Genomic DNA, 11163 nt, shown 5'->3' with positions numbered 1-11163 from the left:
CACGCGTTTCCTCTCATCTCATTTACGTCAAAACAGATCGCAAATATGCTCAAGAAATCAAATGAAACACACAATGGGTTCCTCGATCCCACAGAAACGTGAGCTTGCTTTTAATCGAACCATTGGCAGGCAGCACTAAGGTCACACTTTGATTATTAAAATCAGCGCATTGCTATTCCAACCACGAACTGATCGCCGTGTTTGGGACCGATCAAACCGCCGTCAAGACGGCGGTTTGGACCCTACCCCGACTCAACCCCAAGCTCGGCCCTCAATTAGCCCAAGTGACTTCTCCGCAATGCGTAGGAAGGAAGCTCACGGTTATTATGACGATGATGTCAATCAATCCAAAAACGAGCCTTGACTTATTTCCTTTTTTTAACAGAGATCTGACTTTTTAGAGTTTGGTTTCATGCTTTCTTTTTATCGATCCAGCAGCGTACCCCAAAACAACTTGTTTCCCTCAAAACTACCAGGCTGTGTGTAAAAAAAGAGCAAGCGTTCAATTTCTTTTTGTAAAACAGAGATCTGACTTTTCACATGATTTTTGTGTTTATCTTATTCAGCTACCTATTTTTTTTTTTTTTTAAGTTTGTTAAGTGTTCTGGATTGATTCGTATACCGTATCGGGATTGGTGGATACAGTACGACTATAATGAGTGTTGCTAAGGTTTTTAAAGAGTGTCTCGATGACGCGATGATGAAATCTAACCGTGGCAGCATCTGTAACCATGGAGGACCTCCATGCTGTAACCGCCACTTCAGCCACGACCTACTTTCAAAAGACGCGCCTTGCAGCCCCGTACTTTAGTATTCAAAATATCCGTGCGCCACGCATATAAAATAAGATCCAATACGGGTTTTTCTTTTCATTGTAAACTGCGTGCGCATGGTACTTTTTAATAGGCCTATATGCACGTTGAAATGACACAATGTTCAAAGTAGATCTTTCACATCGTGTTAGCCAAAAAGCGTCAGCATCAGCTTCAATTGGCATGTTTACACAGACAAGGTATCAACATTCGCAGTCATTGAGAGTGTGGCTTTAAAAAAAGACACACGGTGTATAGCTGATGGGTGTACAACTTACAAGCACGAAGTAATAACAAAACGGCTGACTATGTCCCCCCCCCCCCCCCCATCACGAGTGTGGCCTTTATAATACCCAACGATGCACACGTACTACCCCACAGGAAGGGAGGCAGGGGTGGGGGAGGGGGTGGGATGAAGACACATCGCCCGTGGAGGCTTTCAAATAGAATATCCCGCATCCCTCTCTCCTCTATACATTGATTTCTCTTTCGGGGCCCCATCTCAGTAGCTGCTTCGAAACATAAACGCGTTTAGCCCTCGGCCAGTGCACGTATCTGGATCACAAGGACATATAAATTGGGACCGGGGACTGCCAACCCCCCCCCCCCCCCCCTCCACCCCCGAAGCAGTGAGAGTTTTAGTGCGATGTGTAAGGGTGTATGGCAGGCATAACTGTTACGAATTAAGTCCTATATAGACGCAGCTGCCACACTGACTCCGGGCGTATAGCTCCTTGATGATGGGACAAGTGGCTGCGTAGTAATGACGAGTGGGGAATATACGCTGCTTTTTGAGGTCAATCAGTCCGAATGTTGCCCGCTCCCGTATGAGATGAATTTTCCACACACTTGAGAGAAATCGCAAAATTGTTTGTTCGTTTCATTCTGAATTGGCCGGGTGTATCGTAGACATTTTAGGCTATTGCTAATTGTATCAATCGTGAGTCATGAATACCGATTGTCTGAGGGTGCCAAACTAACAATTCTAATTTCCAGGCCTGTATGCCTTATTTTTGAAAAGGGAAATGACACCATGGAATGTTCTCCTTGTTAAAGGGCACCCTGTGAGGAAATTGTAAGTTTCTAAGGGTCTTTTTTAAGGACGTTCCATACTCCATACCATTTCTCCATTATGCCTTTTCGAGACCACAGGCTGTGTTCGGGCCTAGGCTCCATTGACAACGCGTAGTTTCATTACAGTGATTAAGACAGTATGAATGTGTGCCCCATTAAGCCAGGGCCCAAGGCTGAAGCCATTGTTTCGAAAGGGGCCGTTAGGGGGTGCACATCTGTAATAATAGAATCTTAACATATAGGCCCTATAAGGGTAATAATATACGTCCGTGGCAAAGCATTAGCTGAAACTGTGACACTATATGCAATCCACGATCCATGAAATACAAGGCGAGAAATCCATTTCAGCCCTAGGCCCCTAGGGGAACACGTTGCTTTGAATCGGTCGAGTTGGTCTTTGACAAGCATTTGAAACCGTATTTGTATGAAATGCATATGGTTTAGATAATCTAAAAAGTAGAATATAATGAGCAACACAAACATGCCTCGAAATTGCACGGTTCTCCTCTTACGTCGCGAACTAAACACGGTCGGCCATTTTATGGAGAAGTCAGCATTAATATTTACGACAAGAATGGCATACCCGAAGCCACATCCGCATTAGTGGCTACACATAGCTACGGCTAAAGCTGTTTTAAAGGCAGTGGACAATATTGGTAATTACTCAAAATAATTATTATCATAAAACCTTACTTGGTAACGAGTGATGGGGGAGAGGTTGATAGTACTATAAAACATTGTGAGAAACAGCTCCCTCTGAACTGACGTAGTTTTCGAGAAAGAAGTAATTTTCCACGAATTTGATTTCGAGACCTCAGATTTAGAATTTGAGGTCTCGAAATCAACCATCTAAAAGCACACAACTTCGTGTGACAAGGGTGTTTTTTCTTTCATTCATATCTCGCAACTTCGACGACCGATTGAGCTTAAACTTTCACAGGTTTGTTATTTTATGCATATGTTGAGATACACCAAGTGAGAAGACTGGTCTTTGACAATTATTACCAATAGTTTCCACTGTCTTTAATTACACGGATGTCCTCAACGCATGATGACGCGCACATAGCGGTAGCCGCAGCTGTAGCCGCAGCTGTAGCCGCAGACTCAGACACAGTCCCGTATTTCCAAATTTTGGGGCAGAAATATTTCCCACTATTTTTTTTGAGTATTTCGGAGCATCAGCGAAAGGCATGTTAAGTGGCGAATGAAGAACTAGCCTTGAAGTAAATCTGGTTATTACCTCCTCTTAAGGTTTGTATATTATATACAGATGGTCAGAAAGGTCCATGAGATAAAATATTTATGTACTCATCTTAAGGCATAAATAGATTGTGTTTTCACAGAAATAATCTTAGTGGGAAAAAAATAATGATTTACGACTTTAATTCCACGGGGTCTTCTAAATCCCTTGAAGGCAAATTGCGCATTGCTTTAAAGGTTGCGGGTTTTGTCTCTGTAGTTTGTATTAAACAAAAATACTCATCAATAGCGTTATAAAAAACGTAGCGAGGCCAGCGGTCGCAAATCCAGCCTGTAATTGCCGAGAGGGTCCCGGCTCTAAGCTCGAGTCAGGCCCTATCATCTCGTATCTGTATTACGTCTGTCAACATCGTCCTCATCATCTTCCTCGTACTCGCTTATAAAGGTTTTGTCCTATACACACACCCCGTCCCAGACACAAAATGTTATCGGAATCAGGTCGAGGGTTTGAGGGAAAGGTCGTTGTATGGGAGTGACTTGGTTGTCAATATTGAAGAGAGTTTGAGGAGCGTGTCTGCTTTCAGAAAAGTTAAATTTAGTTAGGTTTTTTTCAGCGAGTGTACAGTTAAATTCAATTATAGACTACGGCAAAGGTGATAATGTGAAGCTAACATGATTGAGAAACGACATTTCAACTGATCCATATTCGCTGTAAGGTTTGTAAACCGCCAGTGCAAATGTGTAGAGTTTTGCAAATTGTGTAAAGTTTGTAAAATTGTGTTTAGTTTTGTACAAACTGTGACGGGTTTGTAACATATTAAAGGTTTCATTGCATGTTGCCTAATGATACCACTGTGTTTTTTGTATCTTTAGTTCATTTGTCAGTATACTACTTCACTCCACAACAAACTCAGAGCTCAACTATTGAAAAATAACAAGTTTGTTTTCTATGTACATAAAAACTTAAAATGTGTGTATCTATGCAGCAATTGAACGGTCCGATTTGGCAAATTTTCAAATGAAGAAAGGGGAACATCTTTAAATTGTTATTCAATTCTTCAACTTACGTAGAAACTTCAGCACAAAATGTAAATATTTCCCATAATGTGGCATAAGTATGATATTTTTGCCTGCCAGCACTGCCCTAGAACGTCGAGGTGACTTTTTGATTAACGTATGCTACATGGTCTAACTACTCCACACTTCAAAGCGCCCCAATATCAGCAAGATACGAGTACATTGCTTGTCAATCAGCCACAGGTCAGTCTAGACACCGTACCAGTGGCAATTCTCTTTTCAAAATATATATAGACACTGGAACCAAAAGACATGTACTGCATATTTCAAAGCTCCACACGAATCAGTGTCGTTTCGACATCCGCAGGCCAGCCAAGACCCCATACCGTCGTGGCAAGTCTCTTTCCAGTGAAACGACGCCGGGATGTAATCCACAATTTCATAATAATAACCTCAGACATACACTGTGTGTATTTGCCTTTTGAAACCCAATATCTCGCTTAGTATTGTTAAACATAATTTATGAATAAATATTTAGGAAAATAAAATTAATATAGTTTTTAATTTGTGGACCGCTGTAAAATGGTACGATGACAAAATAAGCTAAAATACAGTATACACTGTATCTGTAATTAAGTCTGCGCGTGGATGTATGTTCTTAGCACAGCTCGCTGATGTGACGCGGACAAAAGCGACTGTAACACGGAAGTTTACATTCTAAGGGCTGGGCAAGGAAACATACTGCCAGAGAAACTCCGTGAGTGGCACGCCGTGTAATCGCATCTCCCCCAGGCGGGCTGTATTCTCCTCCGAAGTCCCCTGAGCTTCATCCGATCACGGCGAGATTTGCTTCCCAAACAATACACGGGGAAATATAATTGTATCAGCGTCCCGGTATATGGAAGGGAATCACAAACGGGGTGAAAATGATGACTCGAGAATCGATTTAGAACTGCTAATAAATCGCACGCTGAGCACAAACCAATGACTGGACATATAGAACAGAAGTGAACTACGGGAGGTAAGGTGTGCTTAGACCGGTGTCACAGGTGTTATTTGCACCTCACAACGGCCTCGGGCCTGGCCGAGAAGCGCACGCGACTGGATCGAACGCGCCTACTCCGGCGAGCTTTCGACGGTATACCTTTACTTTATGACACAGCTCAACGGAGAAAGGACGGGTCGATAGTGGGTCTATATGGCACGTGTACGAAACATAACCACATTTATGTTCTAAAAAGCACAGGTCAACCCTGCATGATAATGATAGAGATCGGTTTCAAGCTCACTGTCTACGAAGCTCAGGAAGTGACATCTGACATAATGGGGATTCTGAAATAATTTATTGCAGGATGAAGATATTTTGTCTAGATTCTTCTACACCCTGAAGTAAAATTCCGCCTTCTCCTTTATCCAGAATGTCGACACCTTTAAAGTGTATAAGATGTCGACATCTCGAGACAAATAGTCTCAAGGTGTCGACATCATGGACGAAGAAAGTAGACTTTCTGAGATAATCCATCCTGGGTCGTCACCTTGAGGTCAACCATCTCAGGATGTCGTCATCTTACGTTTATGATGTCATCATCTTGCAGTAATCTACCTCGGGATCTCAACAAGTTGCATGGCACTTCCCGAGTTCCGTACCTTTTAAAATCATTATCATCTCTGAATCTATTAGCAGTGGCTACGACTAGTCACTGGAAAAGCTAGAGATCGGTTTCAAGCTCACTGTCTACGAAGCTCAGGAAGTGACATCTGACATAATGGGGATTCTGAAATAATTTATTGCAGGATGAAGATATTTTGTCTAGATTCTTCTACACCCTGAAGTAAAATTCCGCCTTCTCCTTTATCCAGAATGTCGACACCTTTAAAGTATATAAGATGTCGACATCTCGAGACAAATAGTCTCAAGGTGTCGACATCATGGACGAAGAAAGTAGACTTTCTGAGATAATCCATCCTGGGTCGTCACCTTGAGGTCAACCATCTCAGGATGTCGTCATCTTACGTTTATGATGTCATCATCTTGCAGTAATCTACCTCGGGATCTCAACAAGTTGCATGGCACTTCCCGAGTTCCGTACCTTTTAAAATCATTATCATCTCTGAATCTATTAGCAGTGGCTACGACTAGTCACTGGAAAAGCTAGAGATCGGTTTCAAGCTCACTGTCTACGAAGCTCAGGAAGTGACATCTGACATAATGGGGATTCTGAAATAATTTATTGCAGGATGAAGATATTTTGTCTAGATTCTTCTACACCCTGAAGTAAAATTCCGCCTTCTCCTTTATCCAGAATGTCGACACCTTTAAAGTATATAAGATGTCGACATCTCGAGACAAATAGTCTCAAGGTGTCGACATCATGGACGAAGAAAGTAGACTTTCTGAGATAATCCATCCTGGGTCGTCACCTTGAGGTCAACCATCTCAGGATGTCGTCATCTTACGTTTATGATGTCATCATCTTGCAGTAATCTACCTCGGGATCTCAACAAGTTGCATGGCACTTCCCGAGTTCCGTACCTTTTAAAATCATTATCATCTCTGAATATATTAGCAGTGGCTACGACTAGTCACTGGAAAAGCTCTCCTACATGTAGAAACATCATGCAAGAATCGCAGCCGTATAGCCGAATTCTAAATTAGTTCTGCCCTCTTTCCAGCTTCTGATTAACATTTTCCCAGGCTGTAAGAAACTATTGGTTCTAAACTTGACTGATCAATCCAACTGGGACAGTAGTGCAGCCCTGGGTCGCTAGGGATATAGAATCCAGGGGATAAAAGTCAATGTCCGGACCTGCAGCTGAAATACAGCGCTGTGACTCACAGTGGGTCTCTGTCTCGTACCCGGAGTCCGTCTTTCTCTTAAAGGCAGTGGACACTATTGGTAATTGTCAAAGACTAGTCTTCACAGTCGGTGTATCTCAACATTTGCATAAAATAACAAACCTGTGAAAATTTGAGCTCAATCTGTCGTCGAAGTTGCGAGATATTAATGAACGAAAAAAACACCCTTGTCGAACCATGGTCCCACGAAGTTGTGTGGATCATTCGATACCTCAAACTCTAAATATGAGGTCTAAAAATCAAATTCTTGGAAAATTACTTCTTCACTTCAGAGGGAGCCGTTTCTCACAATGTTTTATACTATCAACCTCTCCCCATTACTCGTCACTAAGTCAGGTTTTATGCTAATAATTATTTTGAGTAATTACCAACAGTGTCCATAAACAACCCGCTCGTTTTTGAATCAACAAACTAACGCCCCTGAACTTAAAGGTTCATAGACAGAGTGTGCATGTCTTAGTTAACGACCTCAATCACAATTAAGGCGTCACGAAGTCTTTGGGTTGGGATTTCAATTAAAGCCACACACGGGCTACTTTCAGGTGCAAAGTACAGGTGTAAAATTAGCTGTTAGTTTTAAGTGCACGATACGCCTAACAAAAGTACAATATATCTTTCGTAAATGAGGTACAGATAGTAGGCTGTTGTCACTAAGCCTTATATGAGGCTTTATATATAATTTCCAGGCCATCTTCCCTGGGGGACCCTCGGAGCGTGGTCTGATGGGGCCCATCTCCCACCAGACCTGTAAAACCTCTTGAACTAATAAAAACAAATAAGAACCAAGCCTCTCAACCTCATTCGATGCCTCGAAGAATTGTGTTATGAATCACGTTCACACACCCATTGTAAAATCTCGCCAGGTAGGCTTGTGAAAAACTCAATAGTCAAACTGTATGGATTAATAATGATGTTGGCTTGGTGGTTCTGGTGAGCGGTGGTAGCGATGTCCAGGATTTCCCGTCGCGCTAGGAATTGCCAAAATCAGACTGTTGACTGTGTACGTACACGATAAGAATATACGCTTCAGTATACATCCGACGTCAATAAAATAAACACAATTCAATACCATCAAATTGAACAATAAACCTTCGATAATAGTTGTGTATAGGGCCATTGATTGTTTTTATTTAATCATTCGCTTACATTAACTCTCTCGTCATATTTCGGTAACTACAAGTCAGCAAAATCAGGTCCAAAAGTCCATACGTGCCAGGAGAGGTGATGTGTCGAGGACACGAGCCCGCCGGCCCTTCTTATTCAAAATCACCTTAGGGCTTTACTGTTCGGCTATCACACCTTGCGGCCATAGTTCCATCTGTTTATTATCTCACTCATTATGGAGTCTGCAATTTCAATCCTTTGGTACCGGTGTGATAAATAATATCGTTCATGTACCAGAGTTTTACTTTTGTATCAGTTGTAACTCGCTGAGGTCGACATATCAATGTTTGCTACTCAAGCAACACGAAAATGCATCACGAATAAATGTTTGTCAGCCTGCTGCTTCAATCCAGTTATGAACAGTAGCATTCCCCAGACCAAACAATATAACCATTGATACGGGTTTATTGCTTCAAATTATTGCTTTGAAACTTTTACAGAGATCTTTTACAGTACTGAAACAGTTTATGCAATCTTTCAAAACAGTCCCGTAACGTACTAACCTAACTTAAATTATTGTTAATGGTTGCAGAATGATGCCGTTTAGATCTCTTGCAGTACAGAAGGTCCCATCTAAGCCTATCCATAACCAAAACAAAATGGCGTTTACTGGTTATAGAATAAAGCCAATCATGATAACTCTTACAGCACAGTACATGTCCCATGGCCGATACAAATTGGCCTTATGTTTGTTAACGTATGAGCCGTTCATGAAATCTCTTATACAGACCGTAAGAGTACGATTTGACTTTGATACAAGTTCACTTGGGTACGAGCTCACGAGTTTACCTTGGGACGAGTTGACTTGGGTACGACTTGACTTGGGTACGAGTTCACATTTTTACGAGGTCACCTGGGGACGAGCTGACTTGAGTACGGATTGACTTGAGTACGCGTTCACCAGGTACGAGTTGACTTGGGTACGAGTTCACCTGTGATGATTTGACTTTGGTATGATTTCACTTGGGTACGATTTCACATTTTTACGAGTTCACCTGGGGACGAGCTGACTTGGGTACGGATTGACTTGAGTACGCGTTCACCAGGTACGAGTTGACTTGGGTACAAGTTCACCTGTGAACGATTTGACTTGGGTACGATTTCACTTTGACTTGGGTACGATTTCACTTGGGTGCGAGTTTACATTGTTACGATTTCATCTGGGGACGAGTTGACTTGAGTACGAATCGACTTGGGTACGAGTTGACTTGGGTACGATTTTACCTGGGTGGGTACGAGTTGACTTGGGTACGAGTGACTTGGGTACGATTTGACTCGGGTACAAGTTCGCATTGTTACGAGTTCATCTGGGGAGCAAACTGGATTATAAACATCAATACGGTTTATTTTTTCAAATTAGTGTTTTGGAACATTGTTTTTATGTTTCATTTTGAGCAGAATGTGGTTGCGAGTTCATTTATGTTTGGAATATTACCATTTCAAATAATCAACAATCTGATGTATGAAACGCAAATGTCTATATTTCTATGGTACTTTTTTCTGCTTAAAGGGTTCCTCAAAATTAAACACAGTCTGCAGATGGAAATTCGACAGGAAAACGCAACTATGTTAAACTAAAATATTTATAAAACCCCAAGCTGCGCGGTTGAACATTGGCTGGCGTTTAGGAAAGCTTTGTAATGAAAACAAAAACCCGAGATTAAAATAAATGAGGCTGATCTGTCTTCATGATTGATTTCAGAATGTACTCTGGTGTCAATAATGCCCCGATTTACATCCCGTCCTTATAAGAGTTCCTTCCCGAGGTCATTGATACATGGTTTCATCTGCGCTCTTCCGCTACACACATTCAACTAAACAGTCACCCGTTTTTTTTCTATTTGCAGCATTGCCGGTTCTCAAGCGTGTCTACGCAACCGTGAGGATCTGCTCGGAGTTCTCCGTGGTCATCGAGAAATTAATCGCAAAGAGAGGGAATTAAGTCTGGTTGGTGTCCTCCCGTAAGGAGGTTAGTATTCAGAGTCATCACTTGCTTGAATTCACCATTTTGGTGTTTAAGATTGATGCGGTTGCCACGAGCAACGCATCTTCTAGCTTTCCGCGAGACGGTTGCAGAGAGTTGTTTTGTTTGTCTGTGTATTCACGGGCGTTACGGGGTTTCCATTTTGAAGGCTTGCGGAAGCAAGCTTCGACTTGTTTTAACGGACCGTAGAGCTGCCTAGATGGTGCACGCCTCCTTGGGCCAATTTCATAGCGCTGCTTATCGGTAAGCAAATTTTCGTTTCTTATCATAGCAGACAAATTTGCGAGTGTATTTCACAGGAATAACAGAACAAACAGGCGGCCATATTGCGCGTTCACCATGGATTTGCAATGTGACGTCATTTTATTTTCGTGCGGTAAGTAAGCACCGGAAGGTTATCATGCCTTTTCATGTGCAACGGTTAGCAGCGCTAATGAAATTGAGCTCGCACACTAAGCACCAAAAATCGGCCGCTAAGCAGCGCTATGAAATTGGGCACTGGTCTTGAGGGGGGGGGGCGGTACGCCTTTAAGCCCCCCTATACCTGGTGCCTATCATCAAATTGAATATCATGAGGTAAGTGAGAACCCTCAATGTATGCTCAGTCTAACACTAAAGTCTCTTCACTTGTTCCGGAACACCACAACGTAGTTGGCCTCGAAATACCCCCTGGATGGTCAAACGGGAATATCAAGAAGGTATTTGTTTCTTAACTATAGACTTCAAAAGCACCAAAAGCGATCTCGAGGTAAAACACCTTAATGTTTGCACAGTTTTACACTGAAGACTCTTTAAGTCATGTGTCAGGCTGAGGCTGACAGTAACATTGCAAGAAAAATAGACCGCTGAACCAGCTGCCGAATGTAAGTCTGTTACAAACATGACAAGCTCCGGGGAATAAAAAGAAGAAGAATAGATGAAACAACACGAAGGGAAAGCTTTTGGGATTACACTGTCAATATGACAGAGAAAGATTGGCCAGGCTGAGGACATTGATCAACCGGACCCCGTGTGTTTGCTGTTTAATTCATACACCCTAGGTTTTCATAGAAAAC

Source organism: Asterias amurensis, chromosome 14, assembly GCF_032118995.1.
Source record: "Asterias amurensis chromosome 14, ASM3211899v1".
Classification (NCBI taxonomy): domain Eukaryota; kingdom Metazoa; phylum Echinodermata; class Asteroidea; order Forcipulatida; family Asteriidae; genus Asterias; species Asterias amurensis.
The sequence above is the reverse complement of the archived record's forward strand: the minus strand, read 5'-3'. Positions refer to the sequence as shown.